The sequence below is a fragment of the Ailuropoda melanoleuca genome, chromosome 2 (assembly GCF_002007445.2).
Source record: "Ailuropoda melanoleuca isolate Jingjing chromosome 2, ASM200744v2, whole genome shotgun sequence".
Classification (NCBI taxonomy): Eukaryota; Metazoa; Chordata; class Mammalia; order Carnivora; family Ursidae; genus Ailuropoda; species Ailuropoda melanoleuca.
Genome location: NC_048219.1, coordinates 45,585,306 through 45,609,667, shown reverse-complemented (window position 1 = coordinate 45,609,667; position 24,362 = coordinate 45,585,306). Strand labels below are relative to the sequence as shown.

At 41.6% G+C, this 24,362-nt stretch overlaps 1 long non-coding RNA gene across 1 annotated transcript in view; it reads left to right on the top strand.

Moving 5' to 3' along the window:
* LOC117800997 overlaps positions 1–24,151 on the top strand; it is a 31,838-nt gene extending 7,687 nt beyond the window's left edge. The window contains exons 2-3 of the long non-coding RNA XR_004623275.1: positions 558–644; positions 23,679–24,151. This is a non-coding gene — a long non-coding RNA (uncharacterized LOC117800997). The remainder of the gene's footprint in view (positions 1–557; positions 645–23,678) is intronic.
* The last annotated feature ends 211 nt before the right edge of the window (positions 24,152–24,362 follow it).

Below are 24,362 nucleotides of genomic sequence, written 5' to 3'. Positions count from 1 at the left end.
TACCATCAGGTAGAAGTCCTTGCGGAGACAGACAGCGACAGTGAGCTGGGGGACTGAGAGGTCCTCAGCACTAGGCTTTCACGGCCCTTTCTCATGTATTCTATTCAACAGAGGGCAGGACATACAGAAACCGCACCTATATTGTGAGAGCTAGTGTTTATCTGTAAAGTAGCCAGTTAAAGTCACTTTTGAACCCTTGAATGCATTACCTTTGTTTCCAGGGTATGGGCAAGATTGGCGTCTGTGTTAGGGAAATTTGGCCAAAAAGGTGTTTTTAAGGGCGCCTGGGTGGCGCAGTCGTTAAGCGTCTGCCTTCAGTTCAGGGCGTGATCCCGGTGTTGTGGGATTGAGCCCCACATCAGGCTCCTCCGCTGGGAGCCTGCTTCTTACTCTCCCACTCCCCCTGTTTGTGTTCCCTCTCTCACTGGCCGTCTCTCTGTCAAATAAATAAATAAAATCTTAAAAAAAAAAAAAAAGATGTCTTTAGACCATTGTTCTTAACCTGTCGGATCCAACACTCTGTTTTTGTAACAAGTATTTTATAATTCCTCCTTTAGGATCCTGAAATGAATTCATAGATATACTGCACTTACAAACCTGATGGCAAAGAAGTGAACAGAATCTCTTACTATGATGGAAAGGAGGTACAAAAGTGAAATCACTTAAAAATGTATTTTTAATATGTATGAGCTCTACACGTTCCAGATGGTCATTGTTTTGCAGCCGTGTCTAGAATCACTGACCAAGACAGTCACACGTGCAGACCTGGGCAGCTCAGTTGTACTTAAATACCCTGAGTGCAGGTGCTGTCATTGAGATCATTACCCGAAATGATGAGCAACTTGGTCAGAGTCAGACAACAGTTAGGTATGGTCTTGCCTTGGCTTTCAGAGCAGTTACATTTTGGGAAAATTTAGTGATTATTAAAAGTGTGAACAAGATAATTTGTGTTTTTCTGGCTCAGATGATTTAAACAGGTTTTCTGTCCATATGTGTTTCTGGTGGGACATTCAACACTCAGGCAGGACGCAGCATGACCTAGTGGTGCAGCAGTGAGCCGTGCCCAGGGCTGCTGCACATCCTGCACTCCTGGCTTCCGTCCACCTGGTGCAATCAGTGTCCCTCAGCCATTCTCGAAACCAGACTTTGACAACACCCCTTAGGTTTTATTTTTATTTTTTTTAAAGATTTTATTTATTTATTTGACAGAGATAGAGACAGCCAGCGAGAGAGGGAACACAAGCAGGGGGAGTGGGAGAGGAAGAAGCAGGCTCATAGCAGAGGAGCCTGATGTGGGGCTCGATCCCATAACGCCGGGATCACGCCCTGAGCCGAAGGCAGACGCTTAACCACTGTGCCACCCAGATGCCCCGCCCCTTAGGTTTTAAAATTAAACCGTATTATGTTTCAGCCTTATAAAGAGGAAGCCAGTTTCTTTTCAGAGTGTGTATGTAGAACTCTTTTTAGATTAGGGATAACAAATATGTGCTAACATCACAATTATGATTTATTAGTGATGGTTGTCTTGAACATTGTATTAAAATTTTGAAGCACAGTCCAACCTCGGTACTAAAGAATATTGTGATTTATTAGTTCTGTCTGCCATAGGTAGAAGGGGGAATGGCTGCATAGGACACCTATCATGTACTCCCATCACTGATACAGTTCAGTGCATCTTGACCCACTGGGTGCCAACACCTCCACCTCAGGGGATTTGGAAATCTGTGGGAAAGTTTTTGGTTGTCACAGTGACGGGTGTATGTGTGTGTAGTTAGCATTTAGTGTTTGGGAACCAGGGATGCAAATGACCCACAGCGCTTTGGGCAGTGCTACACAATAGGAAAATATCCCATCCCAAAATCTTGATGTGATTTCTCATGGAGAAACATTGTCTCGCTTGGAGAAGAGTCTGATTATGGGAACTGTTCTGAGCAGGACAGTCACTGGGACTTAAACAGAGACCAGATATCTATTTGTCATGGATGTTATTATAGGTATTTTGGCATTGGGTGGGATATTGTACCATATGATCTCCAGGGGCTTTTCCAGCTGGGTGATTTTCTGAGTATACGGCGGGGTCAGCAAACTACACCCCCCACGCTAGCTAACTATGGCCTGTGTTAGTAAATAAAGTTGTGTCGGAACACAGCTATGCTTCTCCATTTATGGATTGTCATTGGCTGCTTTGGAGTGACAGTAACAGAGGTGTGAGCAGTGGCCTGCAAGGCCTAAACACTGCTGGCATCTTTACAGAATAAGTTTCTAGTTGTCATGTATCATAATGTTTTTTGAATGGCACTAAATGTATGAACTGATGTCACTAAGTGTGTGATTCGTAGATCCTTAGTAGTTGTGTTTGTGTGTGGTGATTTGTCTATGTCACTGTAGCACCGAAGATTCACCAACTGATGGATCAACAGTAAAAACGAGAGCTGGAGAATTCTCAGCTTGATTTTGTAAATGTCACCAAGTAGGGCCGGTCTCCATCTGTTCTGTATGGTTCCTCAGTTTTTGAGTTTGGGCTGATGGTTGACTTTCCCCATAGTGATATTACACTAACTGGTAGTGAGGAAATACTTTCAAAGCCATGACAGTGAGAAAAAAATGGAATCTCACACTCTTCTGAAATCAGTTTTGGAGCTTAAAAATTCCATGTAGGGACTATCACTGTTTTCTGGTAAAGAAAGGCACAGGGACGTAGCAGTGTTGCTGGTTTGTTGGCATTGAGCGGGAAGTACTAACTTAACAAAGTAAACTTCTGAGCACTTACTTGAAATACTTTCGCATTTAAAAAATACTTTAATATTTTAAAGAGGTTACAAGAAACAGACATCTGTTAACCCTTATTCAAAAAAGAAAAAAAAAATGCCAGTCTGAGTCTTTCAGTATGTTGGTGTCTTGGTCAGGGCTCCCCAGAGAAGCAGAGCCAGTATTTGTGTGTGTGTGTGTGTGTGTGTGTGTGTGTGTGTTTCAAAGGAGATTTATTTTAAGGAATTGGCTCGTAAAGTTGTGGGGATTAGCAAGTCCAGAATTCGTAGGGCAGGCTGACAGGCTGGAATGTCAGGCAGGAGTTGATGTTGCCAGTCTAGAAGCAGAGTTCCTTCTCTGGGAAACCTCAGTTTTTGTTCTTAAGCCTACGGCTAATTAGGTGAGTCCCACCCACTCAGTTGAGGGTAATCTCCTTTATTTAAAGTCAACTTCTTGTAGATATTAACCACATCTACAAGATACCTTCTGTGCAACACCTAGGTTAATGTTTGATTAATTAACTGAGTCCTGTAGCCCAACCAGGTTCACCCATGAGACCAACTATCACAGTATTTAAAACAAGTTTGGTATATTAAAATATTGCCTAGTGAGTACAGATTAGAATGTCTATATTCGTAGACCAGTAGTCTGTAAGGGATTACCTGGGTCTTCATTCATGTGTCAAATAAAGAATAGAAAATGGATGTCCCTGGGGCGCCTGGGTGGCACAGCGGTTAAGCGTCTGCCTTGGGCTCAGGGCGTGATCCGGGCGATGTGGGATCGAGCCCCACATCAGGCTCCCCTGCTGGGAGCCTGCTTCTTCCTCTCCCACTCCCCCTGCTTGTGTTCCCTCTCTCGCTGGCTGTCTCTATCTCTGTCAAGTAAATAAATAAAAAATCTTTTAAAACAACAACAACAACAAAAAAAAAACGGATGTCCCTCATGGAGAAACACTGCCTAGCTTGGAGAAGAGTCTAATTATGAGAACTGTCCTGAGCAAGACAGTCACTGGGACTTAAACAGAGACCGGATATGTATTTGTCATGGATGTTATTATTGGTATTAAATCAACCTTGTCACCCTTTGAAATGTAAAAGTTCTCTTTTTTATGGTTTTTATATGTTGTGTATTAATTTTTTAAATTTAGGGTGCCTTGAATAATTAAAATAATTTTATAACAATTTTTTTTTGTTTTTTATAAGTTAATGCTATAGCTAGCCTTTTTGCATAAAAAATTCTTAGAGGTGGGAATTAGTTTTGAGCTTATTTAGTCAAATTCTCCTCATTTGTGGTTGAGAAAGCAGTCCCAGGAAGGTGGAGTGATTTGTCCAGGTAACACAGTGACGAATAAAAGAACCATCATTAGAAGCCGGATCTGATCTAATCCAGTACTGTTCTGCTACAAGAGTGATTACAGGGAAGTGAAGCTAGTAAAGGGGTTTTCTGAGAGAGGGTGATTTTGAGTACCTACTTAAGGGATTGCGTATGAATTGATAGTTAGGAGAATGGAGGTGATGTTCAGGCCACTCGGTGACGCTGGGGGGAGGGTGGGCAGAGAGAAGTGGGTGTGTCCCACATTGTGTACAGGTGGACAGCATATCCACTGAGGGCCACAGCGACGTGGGATACCCACAGGGCCTGGAGAAATTTCACAAGTAAGTACGGGCTAGCCATCATATGATTCCCAGGGGATATTCCAGAAGACCTAAAGTTGGGAGAACGTGTGGTTCGGAAGAGGTTGCTGGGAGAGCTTTCTTTCGTGAGGAGGTTAGTAGAGAAACATGGAGCTGTTGCGACCCAAGTGCTCTCCAAGCAGCACAGACCTGGAGTTTGGAAATCCCCCAAGAGGGGATTGTAAGGATTCCATGGGGCATAGAGAAAACATTCTAGGATGTCAGTGGGTCCTTTAGAAGGTTGCAGGGTTTTGGGCATCATCTGAGTTTACTTCCTTACCTGCAAAATAATCATATTAATACCCACTGCACATAGTCGTTAGAGGGAGTAAAGGAGACAATGTAATGTGCTTGTTAGCATAATGCCCTGCTTGTAGTACTCAAAAATGATAGCATTTATATACTGTATCCTGGCAGCTGGCTGCAGAAGCTATCACTAGAGTGAGGACCTTTGTCTTTCTCCCCTTCTTTTAAGTTCACTCATTGCATCTACTTTATGCCCACCCACAGCTGTTGAGCATGGTTTCTTATTTCAGGTTTAGTATTTCCAGGCGGGTACATATCTCTGACTGTATAGGCTTCTTCAGCTCTGATCAACAGGCCTGGTCTTTTTGAATAAGCAATGCGCTTTTTTGGGGGGGAGGGGTGTGTTTCAATTGCAAATTTCATCTCATCAAATTGAAATGATGTACTTAACTACGGCATTATTTCCAATTAATTTTATTACTTTTTTTTGCACTTTGGACTATAACTAGGAAGATACAGTTGGAAAGGGGAGTGAAGGTGTGGGATTTTGAAGCAACTCCTCTCGTTCCTCTTCAAAGGGTTATTTCCTTCAGGTTTTGAGTAAAAAACAAAATGAAGTATTTCAGTGGAGGCCAGCTCCAAAGAGAACTGACTTAAAAAGACATTTTCTCTGATAATTGCATCTTAAGATATAAAAGCACTTATGGATGTAGCCTCCATAGTAGTCAAATGACAGAATTTTTCAGTGTATGGGGTCAAATCTGAGATGACTGGATATGAGGCATAGAGTATCTGCTTCAGCTTTACGGTGTGATTGTTTCTGAACCAGACCCAGGAGCCATTTCGCTCCTGTTCAGAACAGAGTAACCTGGAGTGTTTAGTTTCATTCTAAGGAGCCTTGCTGGTACTCGAACATCTGTTGAGTAGGGTTCTCTCTGGAACCCTTAGGGCTGGACAAGAGCATCTCTGCACAGGTCTGTATGCTGGGTTTAAATTTAAATTGAGAAATTTGTGCATTTCTACATTTCCAAGCAAAAGGAGTTCAGAAAATCTTGAAAGAGGCCTTCAGGGCAAAGAAGTAAATGTGAATGTTTCTTTTGAGTGACCTCTAACTGCTTTTTTAAAAAAAGTGATGCGATTAAATGAACATTAATCTTTGAATGATGATTTTTCTATAGTTTGATTATAACGTAGAACAGTTTTGTATTTGCAGACCCCAGCGTTTTACATTACGTGGTATCCTGTTTCATAGTCCTAGAGTTGATAAATATTGGTAATCTGCAGTAGCATTTGATTTTCAGGGAAATAGGCCGGGCATTAATGCCCCTAAGAAGCCAGAGGAGGGGCTTTGTTGACTATTAGCATTTGTTCCTGGGCCGCCAGTACACCCTCGCCGGTACACAGTCTCTTCTTTCCCCTGCTCTGCTGTGTCCTCCATTAGGTAATCGTGCTTTCTCATCTCACAGGTGCCACGTGCCTTAGAATCACCCATTTCTCTCTCTTTTGTACCTTAACCTCTCCCCCCAGTGAAATCTCCCATTTCCCTCATAACTGATAGCTGATCCATAATTATTTGGTTATTTTAATTCAGAGGAAGCGTGGATGACCGATAGACCTACTCCTAAGGTACATTATTTAAATTGTATATGTATTTTATTTTATTTTATTTATTTATTTTTTTAAAGATTTTATTTATTCATTTGACAGAGAGAGAGACAGCCAGCGAGAGAGGGAACACAAGCAGGGGGAGTGGGAGAGGAAGAAGCAGGCTCCTAGCAGAGACGCCTGATGTGGGGCTCGATCCCATAACGCCGGGATCACGCCCTGAGCCGAAGGCAGACGCTTAACTGCTGTGCCACCCAGGCGCCTCTGTATATGTATTTTAAAGTGAAATTCATAAAGCCAAACAAAAGCCTGTTAGTCCAAAGTGTTAGTATGTGGTTTAATATATAGAGATTGCTTGTTTACTTCATCTCTTCAAACTTCCTTTTTTGGACTCCCGGTTTCCAGGAGAACATATTTCTTCCCTAGAGGAGTTGAGAAGAGGAGAAAGGATAATGGGGAGAGACAGGACCTTTTTCTACTTGACAAATCGGTATAGCTGCTTTTTGACTTTCTTCCTTCTTTAGGTCCTTCCTCTGTAATCTCACTACATTCTTTTTGTTTTTTGGTTTTTTTTATGTTTGTTCGAATACTCTTCTATAAAATATAACCCACTTCTTAATTGCGGGTTCCTGCCTTCCACCTTGCCATAAGGTAAATGCCCCTAATTTATGGTGTCAAGTTACTGGTTCTCCCGTGAGGCTTATGATTTCACTTTGTCTTTTTAGAACAGTAATAATCAGTTCTGTTGACATGATGAATTTTTTCCGCCAAAGAGTACAAGTCACCACTAAATGTGTTCCTCCTGTTGAAAATGTCTCTAATAACACTGGCTTCTATTTATTGATCATATACTGTATGCCTGGCACTGCACTGGGCACTTAATACACTTTGGATTCAGCCCTTGCAGCAGCCTTATTTAAGGTAGATATTTGTATTTCTTTTCTAGGTGAGGAAACCAAAGTTTGGAGAGACTAAATAATTTGTCTAAATTTATAACACTTATAAATGGTGGAGCTAATTCTAAAGCCTGTCTGCTTTTGATGTACACTGTTTTCCTCTTTGTTTCAAAAGAGCCTTAAATTTGGCGCCTACCCTCAGGTACTTTCTAGAGAGTGTGAGCAGCATGTTGATTCTAGAATTCTTTTTAACATCCACACACTTCACAGTAGTGTTTGTGATCCATTTGTTGTACTTTAAACGTCTGTGAAATGCAGTCAGGCTGTTAAGGATAAATGTTTCTTTCAAGGATGGAACCATAATGTAGCTTCTAGCACAAAGTAGTAAATGCTTACAAAATATTTGCTGCAGGGATAAAAACAATGACACAAAGAGAGGTGGCCGTTAACGTTAACGTAGAGGGCTGTTCACAGAAGAATGAATTTCTTTTGGAATGTGAAGCAGGAACTTTCTCAAATTACAGCGGGCTGCAGGGCAGGGCTGGAATCCAAGCTTTGACGAGCATCGCCCAAACTCTTTTTTGTTGTTCTGCTTTACAACTACAAGTTATTGCCAGCTGAAGAGAATAATGGGGGGTAATGATGGAATGCATTTCCATTTGCTGCAAAGAGAATTTTAGACACTTTCATTCTTTTAAAACCAAGATAAAAAGCTGCTTTGAAATGAAGAGTAAATTAGTGGCTACCGAGTAAGTGGTTATTAGATTCCTGCTCAAGGAGTTGGCTCTGGTGATATTGATGGTGGTAGCTGCCAGTTCACATTTCAGTCTCAAATAGTTTCTGCCCCGGGGAGTGGTGTAAGAATTCATTCTTTCTTAAGAGTCTTTTCTTTTCATCCCTGAGTTGTAGGTTTTGGATATAGGTGTTACTTTCCCTGAGACTGCTTAGGTTTTCTTAGGCTGTCAAGGTCAAATGCAAACCACACTTTTAGAATTATCTGCTGTGGGTGCTCGTCCCCATGGAACCTGAGAGAGCTCAGCTGTTGTGATTGGCCTCCTGTCGCTGATGCCGTCCCCCTGCTGCTAAGGCTGTGAGGTGGGCATATTGAATGGCTGTGGCCACAGAATAGTTGGTGGTTCTTGATTCTTTTTGACTTTATTATGGTTTTATATGGTTGCCTCTCAAGACCACTGCAGCATATATTATAGAAAAATTTCATTAGTCCCTTAATGCTGTAACCTGATTATTAGTAATCAGATCTCTGGGCTCAAGTGAGCAGGTTAGTGGCCACTGTTATGCCTTAATAATTTTTAATGATTTAATTTGTGGCTCTTTGGCATTGGATCTGGTTATTGTGTTTGCCAAATGCTGTATAATGGGCGTTAGGATTATCTACTATCAGGGAATAACTAAAATATATTTAGTCACTGCTTAAGGTGCTTTTTGGCACTTCTGGTAATGTGGTATTATAAAATAGTATTAGAAATAGGATAATAATTCCATAGCTAGCTCACATTATTAAATATTTACCGTGTGTTGATTATTGTGCTAAGGGCTTTTACTCTGTCATATCGAATTTAATCTTTACTGCAGTCCTATTAAGTAAGGGCTGTCTTGCCAGCCTCACAGATGGAGACCTGTGTGGAAGCTAAATAGCTTGCCTGCGTTATACCGTCATCAGGGCTGGGATCTGAATCCGGGCATCCTGACCTCAGGGCCACAGCCCTTAACTACTCCGCTGGACAGCAAGCCCTGATGCCTTCTGTTTTATACACCGTCAGCTCTGTTTATGCTTTCTACTCCTGGAAGTCCACGACGCCCTCTCAGAGTCTGTGTATACATACAGGCTTTTCCATTTCTAGTCAAATAGAACTTTTCATCTTTAATTTTAGTGGCTGCCAGTTGGTTTCTTTCAAAACAGTTTCAGCTTTTAGCATTTTTTTTTTCCAGGTAAGAGGACCGTGTCACCTTGTTGACTATTTGACATGTTGTTTTAAGGTTGGGGGTAGCCAAACCTTTGTACTGGAACAAAAAGTTAAGACATTCGTACTGTATTTGGGGTTATATTGTAGTTTGGGGGGCAGATTTGTCATTTGAAGTTTCTTAGGTATGGAAATTAATTTCTGTTCTCTAAAATGTACTGATGGGGAGGTTCTGGAAGCCTTCTGTGTAGAAGAGAAAAAATCCACTCAGAATTTAAAATCTGCCAGGGACAGTTTAAAGCAGGGTTGGGGTGAGGGCACAGATAATCCATATGTGGGTTGTTGAACTAAGGGTTTTTAACATTATTTTCTCCTTAGAGTCAACCTTTATAACACTATTGTTGGGAAACACTTGACACTAAGCTTTTACTGAACATTCTGATTTTTGGAGCATAGTTTCTAAATTCACAAAATAATCTTTATACAAGATATTTATATTATAAATAATATAAGATATTTATACAACAAGAGCATGAGCTGGGGGGAGGGGCAGAGGGAGAATCAGACTCCCCACTGATCGGGGAGCCCCATGTGGGGCTCGATCCCAGGACCCTGAGATCATGACCTGAGCTGAAGGCAGCCGCTTATCCAACTGAACCACCCAGGCGCCCAAGATCAATCTCTTCCTGATACGAACTATTTTTATTAGTATTATAGGTTCTGGGACTTGATTTTTTTTTTTTTTAAGATTTTAGTTATTTGCGAGAGAAAAAGAGAGAGACAGCGTGCGCACAAGCACGGGGAGCAGTAGGCAGAGGGAGAAGCAGGCTCCCCACTGAGCAAGGAGCCCAATGCAGAACTCACTCCCAGGACCCTAGGATCACGACCTGAGCCGAAGGCCAACGCTTAACCGACTGAGCTACCCAAGCCTCCCTGGACTTGATCTTAAATGGAGAAATAACACAGTGTTTAGATTTACCCATATGCATTTATCTTTTTTTTCCTTCCTTCTGACCATTCTTTCGTATATATTGACAAGAAGATGAATTGTTCTTAATTTATTTCCCCTTTATTATTTATTTATTTTAAAAAATATTTTATTTATTTATTTGACAGAGAGACAGCCAGCAAGAGGGGGAGTACAAGCAGGAGGAGTGGGAGAGGGAGAAGCTGGCTCCCAGCAGAGGGGCCTGATGAGAGGCTCAATCCCAGAGACCTGGGATCATGCCCCGAGCCAAAGGCAGATGCTTAACGACTGAGCCACCCAGGTGCCCCTTATCTCCCCTTTAAAGCTTTCTGTGGGAGAGGCTGTGCTCTGGCTCTGCACCTTGCGTAGGCCCCCCAGTTTTGCCTCCTGTTATCCTATTTCCTATAGCTTCTCTCCCCACTTCAAGTTCTAGCCACCAGGACCGTGCACATGCCACTAGGACATGCTGGTTTCAGAACTAACTCATCTCTAGATTTGTGCTTTCTTACCATTTCTGCCTTAGAACATTTCTCATGCTTTATAGCTAGCTCTGCTGTACTTTTAAAAAATAATTTGAAAGTATATAATACAGCATTTTTAGGGGCTCTCCAGCCGTCGGGTTTACATTGCCAGAGAAATCCACATTGTTGTGCTAGATCGTAGTGTTTTGCATTGAACCTGGGGGTGGGGGGAGGACTTACATACCCATTCTTACTAACTGGCAAAACTCTTTCATTGAGAGTCATAAGAAATAACTTGTTTCAACCAGCCAGGTGCCCCAGAAATAACTTGTTTGAAAGAGAATGATGAGGTTGAGGACATGCTACCCCAAAATATGGCACTTTGGCGTGTTGAATATTTTAAGCTGAAGGAATTTGAGAAATGGCAGGTGTAGGAAGGACTTTTTCTAACCTTCCCCTGAAGCAGGTCATAAGACCCGCACACGAGAGGTGCCCTTCCTAAACCCAGAGGAAAGGATCATCCTTATCTCTGAGGATGGAGTGATGCCAAGAGGAATTTGAGTGAATAGTCCTTGCTAAGTTTCCCCATTTTACCACTTTATCTCATCACATTTTTCCATGTCTCTGTTCCTTGTCATACCTAGTATAAAAACATTTCTTTGGTCTTAATTTCCTTTTGAAGGCTCCTCTGTCATATAAAATTTATGTTAAATAAATTAGTATGCTTTTCTCTTGTTACTCTGTCTTCTGTTACAGAGACCCAGCCAAAATTTAGAAGGGGAGAGAGAAAAGATATTTTCTGCCCCTGCAGTTTCTGGTGACCATGAGGGCATGGCTGGGGGGCACCCCACTCACTCCGGAGTCTGCAGATGGGATCTTGGGAAAACTGATAAAAGTCCAGGAATGGTAAGACTTCTTGCCACAGTCAGCTCCCCCAGATCTCTATCTGTAGTACCCAGTCTACACTAAAGACAGCAGGGGAAACATTTGTCTTTATCCCTTCCTTTCCAAATTCAGATTAGCAGGAGAAAAAACAGTTGTAAAAATCAGATCTTTGAATTGTGACTCTCATGAATTTGGTTTTGGGTAACCAATTCATTATGGACCCTTTCCTTCCCAGGGACAGCTGTTGTTCTGCCCCATCTCCTGTCTGTCTCCTCGTGTGTCCTGAAAGCTTGGCATGGCTTTAGCCCTGCCAGGGCATGCAGGTTTTTGGACTTGTGTGTGTAGTTGGCCAGCTGCAGGTTGGGGTTTCCAGGGATGTGGCACCCCATTTGTGGCTAATGTTCTACCCACTATTGCCACCTCTCAAGGGTGTTGTCTTAGTCTTTCTTTTGGCTGTCTTTGGGGGTGACTCTGGATCTTGAGAGGCCTCTTTGCAAAAGCCCAGTTGTGTCCATGTTTGAGCCATAAAAGGCTCATCAGTTTAGAGTCACTTGAAAAAGGTCTACCTTTGGTTAAAAATAAGGGGGGGTGGAATTCAGTATTGCCAGGAATATTTATTGTTTGTTCTGAAACCTGATGAGATATTTTAAAAGATTTTTTTTTTTTTAAGAGAGAGAGCATAGGCAGGGAGAGGGAGAGAGAATCGTAAGCAGTCTCCACGCTCAGTGCAGAGCTTGATCTCATGACCCTGAGATCATGAACTGAGCCAAAATTAAGAGTCAGACGTTTTACCAGCTGTGCCACCCAGGTGCCCCTGGGAAAAATTTTTAAATATTTGCAAGGCAGCAACTTATTCCCATTGTCCACTTCATATAGCACAGTAGTGATCATCAGGATTGGAAGATTAAAATCAATAGTATTACCAAAGCTGGAGGGGAGATGATAACTCCAGGACAGAGAGAATATGATGTGATTGGTGTATCTTGTAGTCTAGATGACTCCAATTTAGTTTAAGAAGGTTATTATCTTTGTCAAGGATACAAATGTAACCCAGGTAAAATGAAAGAATAAGTGACCCTTTCAAAATTTGAAATTATCTTTTGTTCAGTGAAGCTGCTTCTGACGACTGATATGTGCTTTTTGAGTTACTGTCTGCAATTTAACAGAACATGGTGTCCTGCACTCTCAGAAATCTATAAAAGGGCATAATATAAATTTAGTCTAAAAAGAAATACTGAAACCCAGGTCATTATGTCTGCGAAGTCTTCTCTAATCTCGTTCTGCGATAATCTCTTCTGAATCACTACAGCTTACACTCAACAAGTACAGGATGTGGGATCATAGAAGAGAGGGATGAGAATTTATGGCTGTTTATAAATTCTAGCCAGCATCAGATATAGCTGTGTACACATCATGGGCATTTGGCATATATTTGTTAAATAAATTTAAGAATACCTTTTTTGTCCAAAAATAAACTTACTGCCCCCAAAATAACAGCCACGTATTTCACACATCATTGCCTGATTCCTAATTTCACATGTGTATGCGTATATACATATAAGCACCAAACTGAGTAATAGTTAAAATGGAGAGGTAGCTCTTATTGGATGATGATGCCGACATTCAACGTTAAAACAACCCAGTTTTTGAGAAAATCATCGGAGAAGCATTTCACATTAGCACAATCGAAGGCCAACATATAAAAGGTTCTATACAAATAATATGTATACATATCCTGCAGAAGAAAAAAAGGACCCGCAAACAATTTTTAGAGGAGACATATGTTGAGAACTTTGCAGGAATATAAATCCAAAAGATCATCAGGTCCATGTGCCGCCATAACAACCTTTGTGGGTTCTTCGCAAACTTAGATGCTGTTCTTTAGAGATTAGGCTCCTTCCCCATTACCCCTAAAATCAGAGGACAAAGAGCAGAGCTTACAATCTCAGATGTTGACTTGTCATCTATAAAAGATAGCTACAAAATGCTGTACACACTATTGGGTAATGGCCTGCTAGCCTTAGCACAGAGCTAACTCTGCTGGTGGCAGGGACCATTTGGAGAAGACACCTAGACAGTACTGTAGAAATCTGTGCGTTGAGACTCACTTTAAAGAACGTGAAGAAAGGGGAGAAAGGTTTTCAATGTACATATTCAGTGTACATACACAATCTTCATTGCAGTGGCCTGGCCCCCAGAATAAAAAAATAAAACCTGCTTGCAAAGAGTCCTTTGAAACAGCTGATTGATTTCATGGTCAGGTTCCATAGTTTGTAAGGCTTGAAGGTATGATAAACACCAAATCACGTGACCCACTTGAGGAAAAGGCACGGAAAAATCTGTCTGGAGTTGATACTAACTGTGCAAATGAATGCACTTAGTCATTACTAACATCACCACTTAAAAGCAAGCAACTGTTTCCCTTCAAATTCTCATCTTTTCTCTTAGCACAAATTGAAAACCACTGCCAACAACATTGAATTAACACTGCCTGCTACAGAAATAATAACTTGATAAAACGTTAACCATAACCCGTTAAAAAATATATGGGTTAAGCATCTTTCTCATTAAAATTGTATTTAACAGTGTTTAGTGAGCCAAGGAAAACACATATCTTATGTAGGTAACCACATTATAAAATTATATGAAATAAAGAAGAATATAGGAAACACTGCTCTAAAATTATTTTCTACTTCTAGATGCCCTCCTAATATTTTTGCTAAATAAGGAGAATAGGTGAAAAATAGAACAGACGCATTTTTGATAATGCATGATTTTTTTCACTTAAAAACATGAATTTAAACAGATACAAGGAAAATTCATCTAATTTCTTTTAATAAAAAAAACTGTGTGTGTGTGTTTTTTTTTTTAAGATTTTATTTATTTGTGAGAGAGAAAGAGAGCACAAGCAAGGGGAACATCAGGCAGAGGGAGAAGCAGGCTCCCTGATGAGCTGGGAGCCCGATGTGGGACTCAATCCCAGGACCCTGGGATCATGACCTGAGCTGAAGGCAGATGCTTAACTGACTGAGCCACCCAGGTGTCCCCCCCAAAAACTGTTCTTGAGCCTAAAATATGAAGAGAACTGATGAGGTACAGTTATCATCTCTTTGAAGATTACTGAGGCCCTTGAAGAAGGTAAATCCTCAAAACTTGGCAGAATTCCAATACAAATAAGTTTTGACATGTTCATGGTAATTTCAGTCTTAATATTATAAATATTCTTAGAGTATTTGCTCCTACCTGAGCTTTGCACATGGCAATCGATGCTCAGATAAGTAATTCTTGGCTCCTGTTCATCTCAGAATAAGATTCAATATAAAGCAATACTTAATACCCCATTAAAAGATCTGTTTTCAGAGTTTTCTCTTTCTCCCTCAAGAGGACAGTCAGTATAAGCCTCCAGAAAGGGGAGTATTTAAAAGTTTTTTTTTTTTTTGGAAGTCATCTGGTGCTTTATTATGGGGAAGAAGGAAATCAATTTCCCTTCTACCTTTCTAAGTTCTCTATAACAAAAGACAAATTAATGACAAATTTATGTAATACAAATTTTATGTGATACAAGAAGCTTCAGAAGGAAATGAAGACCAAAGAAATGGTTAAAACCTGATTTTTATCCTAGGTTTCATCAAAGGTGTAGAGAAAATGAAAAATACAGTAGGACAAAAAGGAGTATGAGCTGAAAGTAGTAAACAGAGGAAAACAGAGTCTTTTTGGTGTCCCTCCATCTATAGAGAGAAGTATGCTCCTTCAGATCCTGCAAGGGTACCTCTCATTCGAGGGTCTTATGACCGACTTCAGGGGAAGTTCAGATAGGCCTTCCTGCATGTGCCATTTCTTAAATTCCTTCAGTTTATAATATTCACCATGCTAAGGTGCTGTATTCTGGGGTAGCACGTCCTGAACCCTGTCATTCCCCCATGTGAAACTTTCCCAAGAAGTCTCATAGTCCAAACCCCGAGTTGGTAGACTGTCCCATAACCCACCGAACCTGTCTCAGTCCTGGGAAGAGGTAGTCCTGTCAAATAGTTGTGTCTCATTTCAGGAAGGTGGTAGTATAGGTGGGAGTAGGTACCCACCTACATTAGGTCTCTCTATGGTATGAGCAGTCAGGCATTGAAGAAGGGACATTTTTCTAGAGACAAAAGAAAAAGATTAATGTTTAGAACAAACTCTAAACTCTGTTTTTGAGTACAGAAGACAGTCAGTTAAGATTTCTAGGTGTTGGGTTCAAAGCATCTTTGAGACGGTGGAGTGAGGATAGGCAGTGACAATCTGACAGATTTTCCTGGTTTGCAGTTTGAATGTCTCTGTGGGGTCACCACGTGTTCCAGTGAACTTCCTGAGTGGCCCACACGGCTATAGGCAGGAAGGTTGCTCACACGTGATCTGTTGTGGCGATTTCTCAGATGTTCAAATCAAGTCAGCTATCCTCAGCTTGCAGGGTTTCAAGAAGAGGATGGTATTGGTTCTCAGTGCTTCCAAGGCAGAAGGGCGGGAGAAAAATTGGAAATGTTAATTTGGAGAGTTACAGCCAGATATTGGAGGAAGCCAGACGAATTCAGGATCCAGTCCAATTTATAAGGTAGATAACAAAACCTTAAGCTCAACAAACAAGAGTAGAAATTAAGACCCCCAAGGTGGATACAATTAGCTGCTGAAACATTATTTTTCTCTCTGTAGTCACTCCCATGTCTATCAAAGATAAAGTTTGCAAAATAAGCCTGGTCTCAGTAACTTTGGCCTGATTATTTACACAAGAGCAGCAAGAACAGGGATTGACCAGATAGACTCAAATTTTTAAGTTTGCCTTCCTAGAACTTTTAAGGAGGACTCTCAAATCAGATTTAAAAGCTTCTTATGGCTAGGAAGCCAAGCCAGGAACTTGTCACTAGATTTTGTCCTCAGTACCTATAGATTTGGCTGAATTCCTCTCTTCCTGAGATTCCCCAAATATTTTAAGTTTCCTGGGTCTCCTAGGAAGTGACATTTCTTACTCACCTATAAGGCTGGGAAACATGTGAGCCAATTACCAGGCCAGTTTTTTCCCAAGAGAATTTTATTAGCAGTGGCTCCATAAAGACCATTTTTATTTCTTAAAACTGTCTGGTCATATCTAATTGTGTACATCATTCTCAAGTATGACAGTTGAGTCAAAGCCTTGGTAATATAACCAGTGTTTTTGATTAGTTCTTATTACAAGGAAAACAGATTTTTATTGGACTTAGGCCAATAACTATTTTGCCGTGAAAACAAAAATAGTAAGAGGTTCTGAGCTCTGGAAGGACCAGGGAGGGAGAAAAACTAATTGTTTCAGCTCTTTTCACAAAAGTATACTTTACCAGGTTGCTGTAAATTAAAGACAGTTTAAGAGGAGACCCAGATATTAAAGAATGAGCAATGTTTCAAACAAAAAGTTGTTAAAAAAATTTATAACCCTCCTCATCGGTTCATTCAGTTCTCGCGTAATTACTTCTTGTTCTGGTTGATCTTTGATTAGCAGTTTTATGACCCCATCAACTTCATTAGTTTGGAAAATTAGTCCACTGGCATGGTCTCAAAGTTACTCAAGTGATGGCATCTTTGGGCATTCTCTACCTGTAGCTGATTGCAAAAACACTTTCAGAGAAGGATCAGGAGTAAAAACAAGTCTTTTGTCTGTGAATGACAAAAGACTATAAAATGGCCATGGATAAAAATCTGGTGAGAGGTCATTCTAATGTAACTGACAAGGAACTTTATTTCAGTGACAGACGATACTTTAACATAATAACCAGAATTATGACTGATAACATGATGCTGAACACATCATGAACATCAAGAGTACTGACAAATTTCTATGAACTTCATACAGTTCTGAAATACTTACATTAATAGTATATGTCCATACAAATACAATGGAAAGAAAGTTTATCATCACTTATTTGACAACACTTCGCATGCAGTTTATTTGAATGAACCTAATTAGCTTAACATCTCTCACAAAGTGAGAGACAAATCCTTTGAGATTTTCCAGGGACCCTCTTTAAAATATCAAAGTTAGTTTAGGTCAAAAAGATTTTATTTTGAATTTGATATTGGAAAGCTTATCAAAAATGGCAAAAAATTTGCTTGATTAGATAGTATCATAGATCATTATAATACTTCATTATCTATTTAACCAAAGTGACAGAAAAGTTCTTAAAGGGAGACAGAAGGTAACATAGTTGTGAACAAACCCTCAGCTCTTTTAATACTGAGAAGGTTTGGTTTTAAGTAATCAAAAACCTGATAAAGACAACATGAAGCCCAGGAAATCATTCTGATAACACACAAAACTTAGGTTCCCCAGGAAGATTACTTAAAAGATAAAGAAAAATCTTGTTTCAATTTCTTAATAAAAGCAGACCAATAATCCAAGAAAATCTGTCATTCTGGTTTTACACCAGTATACTTCTGATATTAAGGTTTTTTTTTTTTTTTTTTTTTTTTTTACGATTTATTTATTTAAGAGGGGGAGAGAGAATGTGTGCATGCGGAGGGGCAGAGGGAGAGGGAGAAAGAGAATCTTAAGCAGACTCCCTTCTGAGTGTGGAGCCTGATGTGGGGCCCAATCCCACAACCCTGAAATCATGATCTGAGCCGAAATCAAGAGTCGTATGCTTCACTGACTGAGCCACCCAGGCGCCCCCACCTTTTTTTTTTTTTTTCCAACTTACAAAAACACTATTTAATATTAGCAGCTTGAACACACACTAAATAAATAAACACAAAATAAATAAAACATCTACTCAGTTTTTGTCCTGCTCTCTTCCTTTTTCTCATTCCGGAACAGCCAATCATATCCTGTATTAGGACAAATTACTTTCAACAAAATCATATCCTTCACACTTTGTATACTTTTCCTTATCACAAACACATCTTATTTTCCTTGCATACTTTGTATACTTTTCTTCTTCTTGTATATTATTTCTAGTAGTTTCATTTACATAGTCGATAAGAATTTTTAATCTTGAGTAACCTTAATTTTCAGTGAAAACTAGGGAGCAGGCAACTATGAACTATCTGCCACGTACTAACTGTTTGTAGTGTATTAGTGAATTATGAATACAGTACTTCACAACTTCTGGAGGTATGTGCCTCCCCTAAGTACAACTTTTCAGTGTGGCAAAGGACATGTTTGCTAACAGACCTAAATATCTTTTGTCTCTCTATAAAATTTAAGAAGTAAAAAGTACATAAACTTTTGTTCAACAATTAATGTTTTTTTACTTTATGTTATTTGGAAATGGTCAAGATATTCAATGACTATCCATCATTTAACTTAGTATAGCTAAGTTTTTTCCAAAAAAATTTTGGAAACTCTTTTTAAGTAGACATATTATGAAACATAATGATTGTTTTTAAAAAGCTCATTTGTAAACTTTTATCCCACTTACATTAATTCACTTATTCTTAACGGTTATCCCTGAATTGCTCATGAAAATTTTGCGAGACATTAAGATTAGCCATTATTTTAAATTGTTTTTCATGTGGACAAATCAAGCAAGTATGAAAAATACTTGATTCTCCCCTCTTCTTCTTCTTTTGTTACTGTTTTCCTTGACATACACCAAGCAATTTATTTTTATTGCCATTCCACTGTTGTATCAAGCTAGCTGCTTCAGGATTGTAGGAAACATGGTAAGACCTGTGAATTCCAAGAACATGGGTCCATTGTTGCGTTTCTTCTGTGCTGAAGTGAGTTCCTTGATCAGAAGCAATGCTGTGTGAAAGACCATGATGGTGGATGAGGTATTTTATAAGTCCACAGATGGTAGTTTTGGCAGAAGCATTGTGTTTAAGGAAGGCAGATCAATATCCAGGGTGTTTATTCCAGTAAGGACACAATGCTGCTCTTCCATGATGGAAGAGGCCATGTGTGATCTGCTTGCCACCAGGTAGCTGACTGGTCATCCTGGGGAATGGTGCCATATTAGGGGCTCAGTTTTATTCTCTTCTGCTGGCAAGATTGGACGTTCAGTGATGACCATAGCCAGGTCAGCCTTGGTGAGTGGAAGTGCACGTTGCTGAGCCCGTGCATAGCCTCCATCCCTGCCGCTGTGACCACCTTGTTCATGAGCTTGCAGGGTGATATGGGGGTGGCTGGTGAAAGAGGCTAATTGATATCCACAGGATGGATCGTCTTATCCACTTGATTGTTAAAATCCTCCTCGGCTGAAGTTACCCTTGGTGAGTATTCACATGGAACACAGAGATCTTCATACGTTTTGCCTATTTGGAGAGGTCTGTCCACATTCGTCTTTCCAGATTTCTTTGTTCCCAGTTTTCTGATTATCTTTCTCCCATGTCCCTGACCATCCAGCCAAACCATTGGCTACAGCCCATGAATTGTTACAATGAACAGTGTCTGGCCATTTCTCCTTCCAGTCATAGTACACAGCCAGATGCACTGCCTTAAGTTCTGTCCACTGAGAGGATTTCCCTTCACCGCTGTCCTTGAGGGCTGTCCCAGGGAGGAGGTGTAGTGCTGGAGCTGCGCCCGTTCTGGTGGTGTCCCCTGCTTGTCAGCCAGACCCGCCTGGAAGCCAGTGCTGAGTCTCCATCTGTCAGCCCCGTAGGGAGGTCCCGTTGAAGCCGGAGGTGCAGGCTGGGACAGAGAACGCAGCGTAGCAGGAGGCAGGGCTGCAGGCATTTGGGCCACTTCATGTGTCTCTTGTGCTTTCAGGCTTGCTTGGGCCTGACCACATCTGTACCACTTACGTTTGATAATGGAGTGTGGCTGTGCATGCCAGCTGGATGGCTTGGTGGGTCACATTACACTCCGTTCATGATGGGCAGCTCAGGTCTCATGGTAGTTTGGGGCCCACAGTCAAGCATTGAATTTGTTCTAAGGCCCGGTAACAGGCCAAGAGCGTGCCTTAAAAGGAGAGTAATTGTCTGAGGGTGATGGCCGGGCCTTACTCCAAAATCCTGAAGGCCTGAGTGACAAACCTATAGGGGACTGCCAGATGCTTCCAACACATTCGCATCTGCCACTGACACTTCAGACGCCATGGGGATCCGCTGCATCACGTGACTCAAGGGGCACAGCCCCAGTCAAACTAGCAGCTTTTCAGATCACTGGGTAAATGGGCTGGAGTCACACACCCAAATGAGGAGTATGTTGCCTTCCAAATCCAAATCCAGGTGTTGTGCCTCTTTCTTTGGTTCTAGGAGGGACCAGATACAACAACTGACCCTTCACCTCAGAGGGGAGAGGTGGTCAACATCCTTGACATGTCTTATCGGTAAGGCTAGAGTAGTTCCTACTTTACTTCAGTAGGGCCCAGTCAGCACAATGCCTTCGGTATAATGGACCATTGAAAGATCTTGTGCAATGGAAAGGCGATCCAGGTCTCTGGGAACTAAGTTACAGCTGAGAGTGAGGACTTATTGCAGACCTTGGCAGCTGAAGGCAACCTGCGGGCCTTCTGGACAGGTTTGTAGAAAAGGGTATTTGCTAGATCAGTCGCTGCCTTCCAGGTGCCAGCAGGATGCATTAGCTTACACAGTGGGTTGCAGTGGGATCACATCTAGCACAGCAGCTGTAATTGGAGTTCCCACTTGGTTAAACTTCGGATGGCCCATCATTCTCCAGGATCCATCAGTCTTCTGCACAGGTCCAGTAGGATTTTCATGGGAATGTGCTAGGCATCCCCACCCCCGCGGCTCTCAGCAACTTGATGGTAGCAGTAAGCTCTGCAGTCCCTGTAGGGATGTGGTATTGCTTCTGTTTTACTGTTTTCCTAGGTTTGGACAGTTCTGCTTTCTGCTTGGCCTTTCCTCATTACACAGGTCAGGGAACCCGTGTGTGGATTCTGCCAGCTGCTAAGTATGTGTGTCCCAATTATGCATTTTGGCACTGGGGCAATAACTGCAGGATGGGTTTGGGGATCCACAGGACCCGTGTGAGATAGGTCTGAGCCAAAGCTCCATCGATCATCTGACCTCTGTATAAGCCCCTACTCTGACTGGAGGGCCACATGATGTTTTGGATTTCCTGGAGTCTGTCACTTCAGAGCCAGTGTTCATTAGTCCTTGAAAGGCCTGATTATTTCCATTTCCCCAGTGCACAGCCTATGAAAAGCCTATGTAGGTGCCTTTGGGGGGAATGCTGGGAGAACAATTACCTGTATTCATTTTCAGTAGTGTGCCAGGGTCCTTCCTCAAGGGGATGGGACCTCCCCTTCTTTCAAGGAGCTCTGGATCTGGGAGCAGGCAGCTGGGTAGCTCATTCGGTTCAGCCTCTGACTCTTAATACCGGCTCAGGTCTTGATCTCAGGGTCATGAGTTTAAGCCCCGTGTTGGGCTCCATGGTGGGCACAGCCTGCTTTAAAAAAGCAGGGTGGGGCTCTAGCGCTATAAACTGGCTCAAGTCTGGGAATTGACTGAGGGACCATGGCTGTGTTTGTATGTTTGAGTTAGACTTTTGTTCACTTGACCTAGATTTTTTCTGCTTCTACGAATCAGGTAGGAATTTAGTAGACTTCGTATCTACATTGCTTCTGGCGTCACCATGGTTAACCAGCCAGTGCCATAGGTCTGTATGAGTCCCGCTATTCTGATGGCTGATTTGGCTGCTGTCCATTACAGTAACTACACCCACCTTGCCTTTGGCTGTTGACTGCCGTCACTTGGCAGCTGCCACCCTGGGATCCAATTACTCCCATTGCGTTCAGGTTTTCCAGTTGAATTGGTTGGAGCTCCCAGTTTAAGGTCTGGCTTACAGAGGAGAGCACTTAATGGAGCTCTTCAAGGATGTTGGGACACCTCCCTCACAAATTTATTTCTCAAAGTATGGGTGAAAATTATATCTTCTCGATCCTCCCCTGTTGGGTGAGCAGGTCCTTAAATGACAATCCACTCTAACAGTCCAATCTCCCTGAGGCTTTGAATCCCTTCCTCTGCATTAAACCAAGGGAGCTTGGGCATTTCCCTTCTACTCACAGCACAGCATCTTTTGATCTACCTTTCAGCCAACCAACCAACGAACCAACCAATCGTTAGAGCTTTTGCTAACTCCCTCAGTGGCAACATTTAATGCAGAATTTCTTCTTTGTGAGCCCATATCAATAAATTCAGCTCGATCCAACTTGATCTTTCTTCTGCTATTATCCACAGCCTTAACTATCCATTCCCATACATGTTCCTTGGATTTCTGCTTGTATAAATTAGAAAACCCAAGCAGTTCTTTTGAAATGTAGCACACTTCCTCATGAGTCACACCAAGCCCTGGTGGGACTTGAGTCTAGTTATAGGTCTAGAAACATAGAGGGGTGGGAGAGATGGGTCCTGAGGACAGTCAGCATCATCTTGCATGACTGCTGCCACTGGGGAGATCATTACTGTTAAACCCCTCAGATGGAAGTGGACAGTCAGTACTACTGTGAGTGGGGCGACCACTGCTTCTGGACACAGAGGTGTTTGGTTAGAACCAATCTGGTTGTGCTATATTTAGCAAGAAATTTTTTAAAAGATTTTATTTATTTGAGAGAGATCAAGTGAGAGAGCATGAGTGGGGGTGGGGGAAGAGGCAGGGAACGGGGGAAGTGGGCTTCCTGCTCAGCTTGATCCCAGAGGGCTCAATCCCAGGACCCTGAAATCGTGACTTGCACTGAAGACAGACGCTTCACTGACTGAGCCACCCAGGGGCCCCTAGCAAGAAATTTTAAAATATGTGTATTCCTTTTGTCACTGAGCATGATTTAGTAGAAATAATATAGGATCTAGAGATAAAATATGCAGTTTAATCCTGGCTTAATTATTATTAGCTATGGGACCTTTGGCAGATAGCTCTGAATCTCAATTTCCTCATTTAAGAAGTAGGGACGAGAATACCTACCTGTGACAAAGACTGGTAACTATACCCCAGTAATCATTTTTCTTCTTCTTTTGAGAGACAACTTCCCAGTCCCACCCCAGTGTCAGCTAACCCATGACTCTCCAGGTCTAAGTGCATTCCCTAACAAGACGCACCTGAACGCAGCCCTGTGACTAAGTTTGGGACCCTGGAAAGGAAAGGAAAAGTTGTGGGCAACTTTTGGGTCCTCTTCTTAAAGACAGTTATTCGCCCTGGATGTCCTCATTTCCTGTTTCTCTTTGGCTGGGAAATGACAAGAATTGAAGCAGCAGCCTTGGATCCAGAGGTAGACACCAAGTGATGAAGACGACTCACTCACCTTTGAACTGTTATGTGAGAGAGAAATAAACTTCTGTCTTACTCAAGCCCTTGTATTTCTGTTTCTTTGTTACAGCTGTTACAGCTTGTTGCATTCTGCCTGGTGGCCTAAACAGAACACTACCTTAAAGATTTGTGGGTGGCCTACCGAACATCAGAAGATATTTGTAAATCGTATATCTGATATAAGGGGCTAAAATCCAAATATACAAAGTACTCATACAACTCAGTGGCAAAAAATATTGTGATTAATGAATGGGCAGAGGATCTGTACAGACCTTTTTCCAGAGAAGACATACAGTTGGCCAGCAGGTGCATGAAAAGCTGCTCAACATCACCAGTTATCAGGGAAATGCAAACCAAAGCCACAGTGAGATGTCACCTCATGCCTGTTAGAATGGCCATCATCAAAAAGACAAGAGATAACAAGTTGGTGAAGTTATGGAGAAAAAGGAACCTTCGTGCACTGTCAGTGGGAAGGTAAATTTTTCCCCATGCTTCTACACATGTTTTATTTTTTAATTTTTTGGGGGTGGGGGGAATGCAAATTCGTACAGCCACTGTGGAAAACAGTGTGGAGGTTCCTCAAGAAAATTGAAAATACAGCTACTATATAATCCAGCAATTCTACTTCTGAGTATCTCAAGAAAATGAAAGCACTAATTCAAAAGGTATCTGTACCCCCATGTTCATTGCAGCATTATTTATACTAGCCAATTTGTGGAAGCAAACTAAGTGTCCATCGATGGATGACTAGATA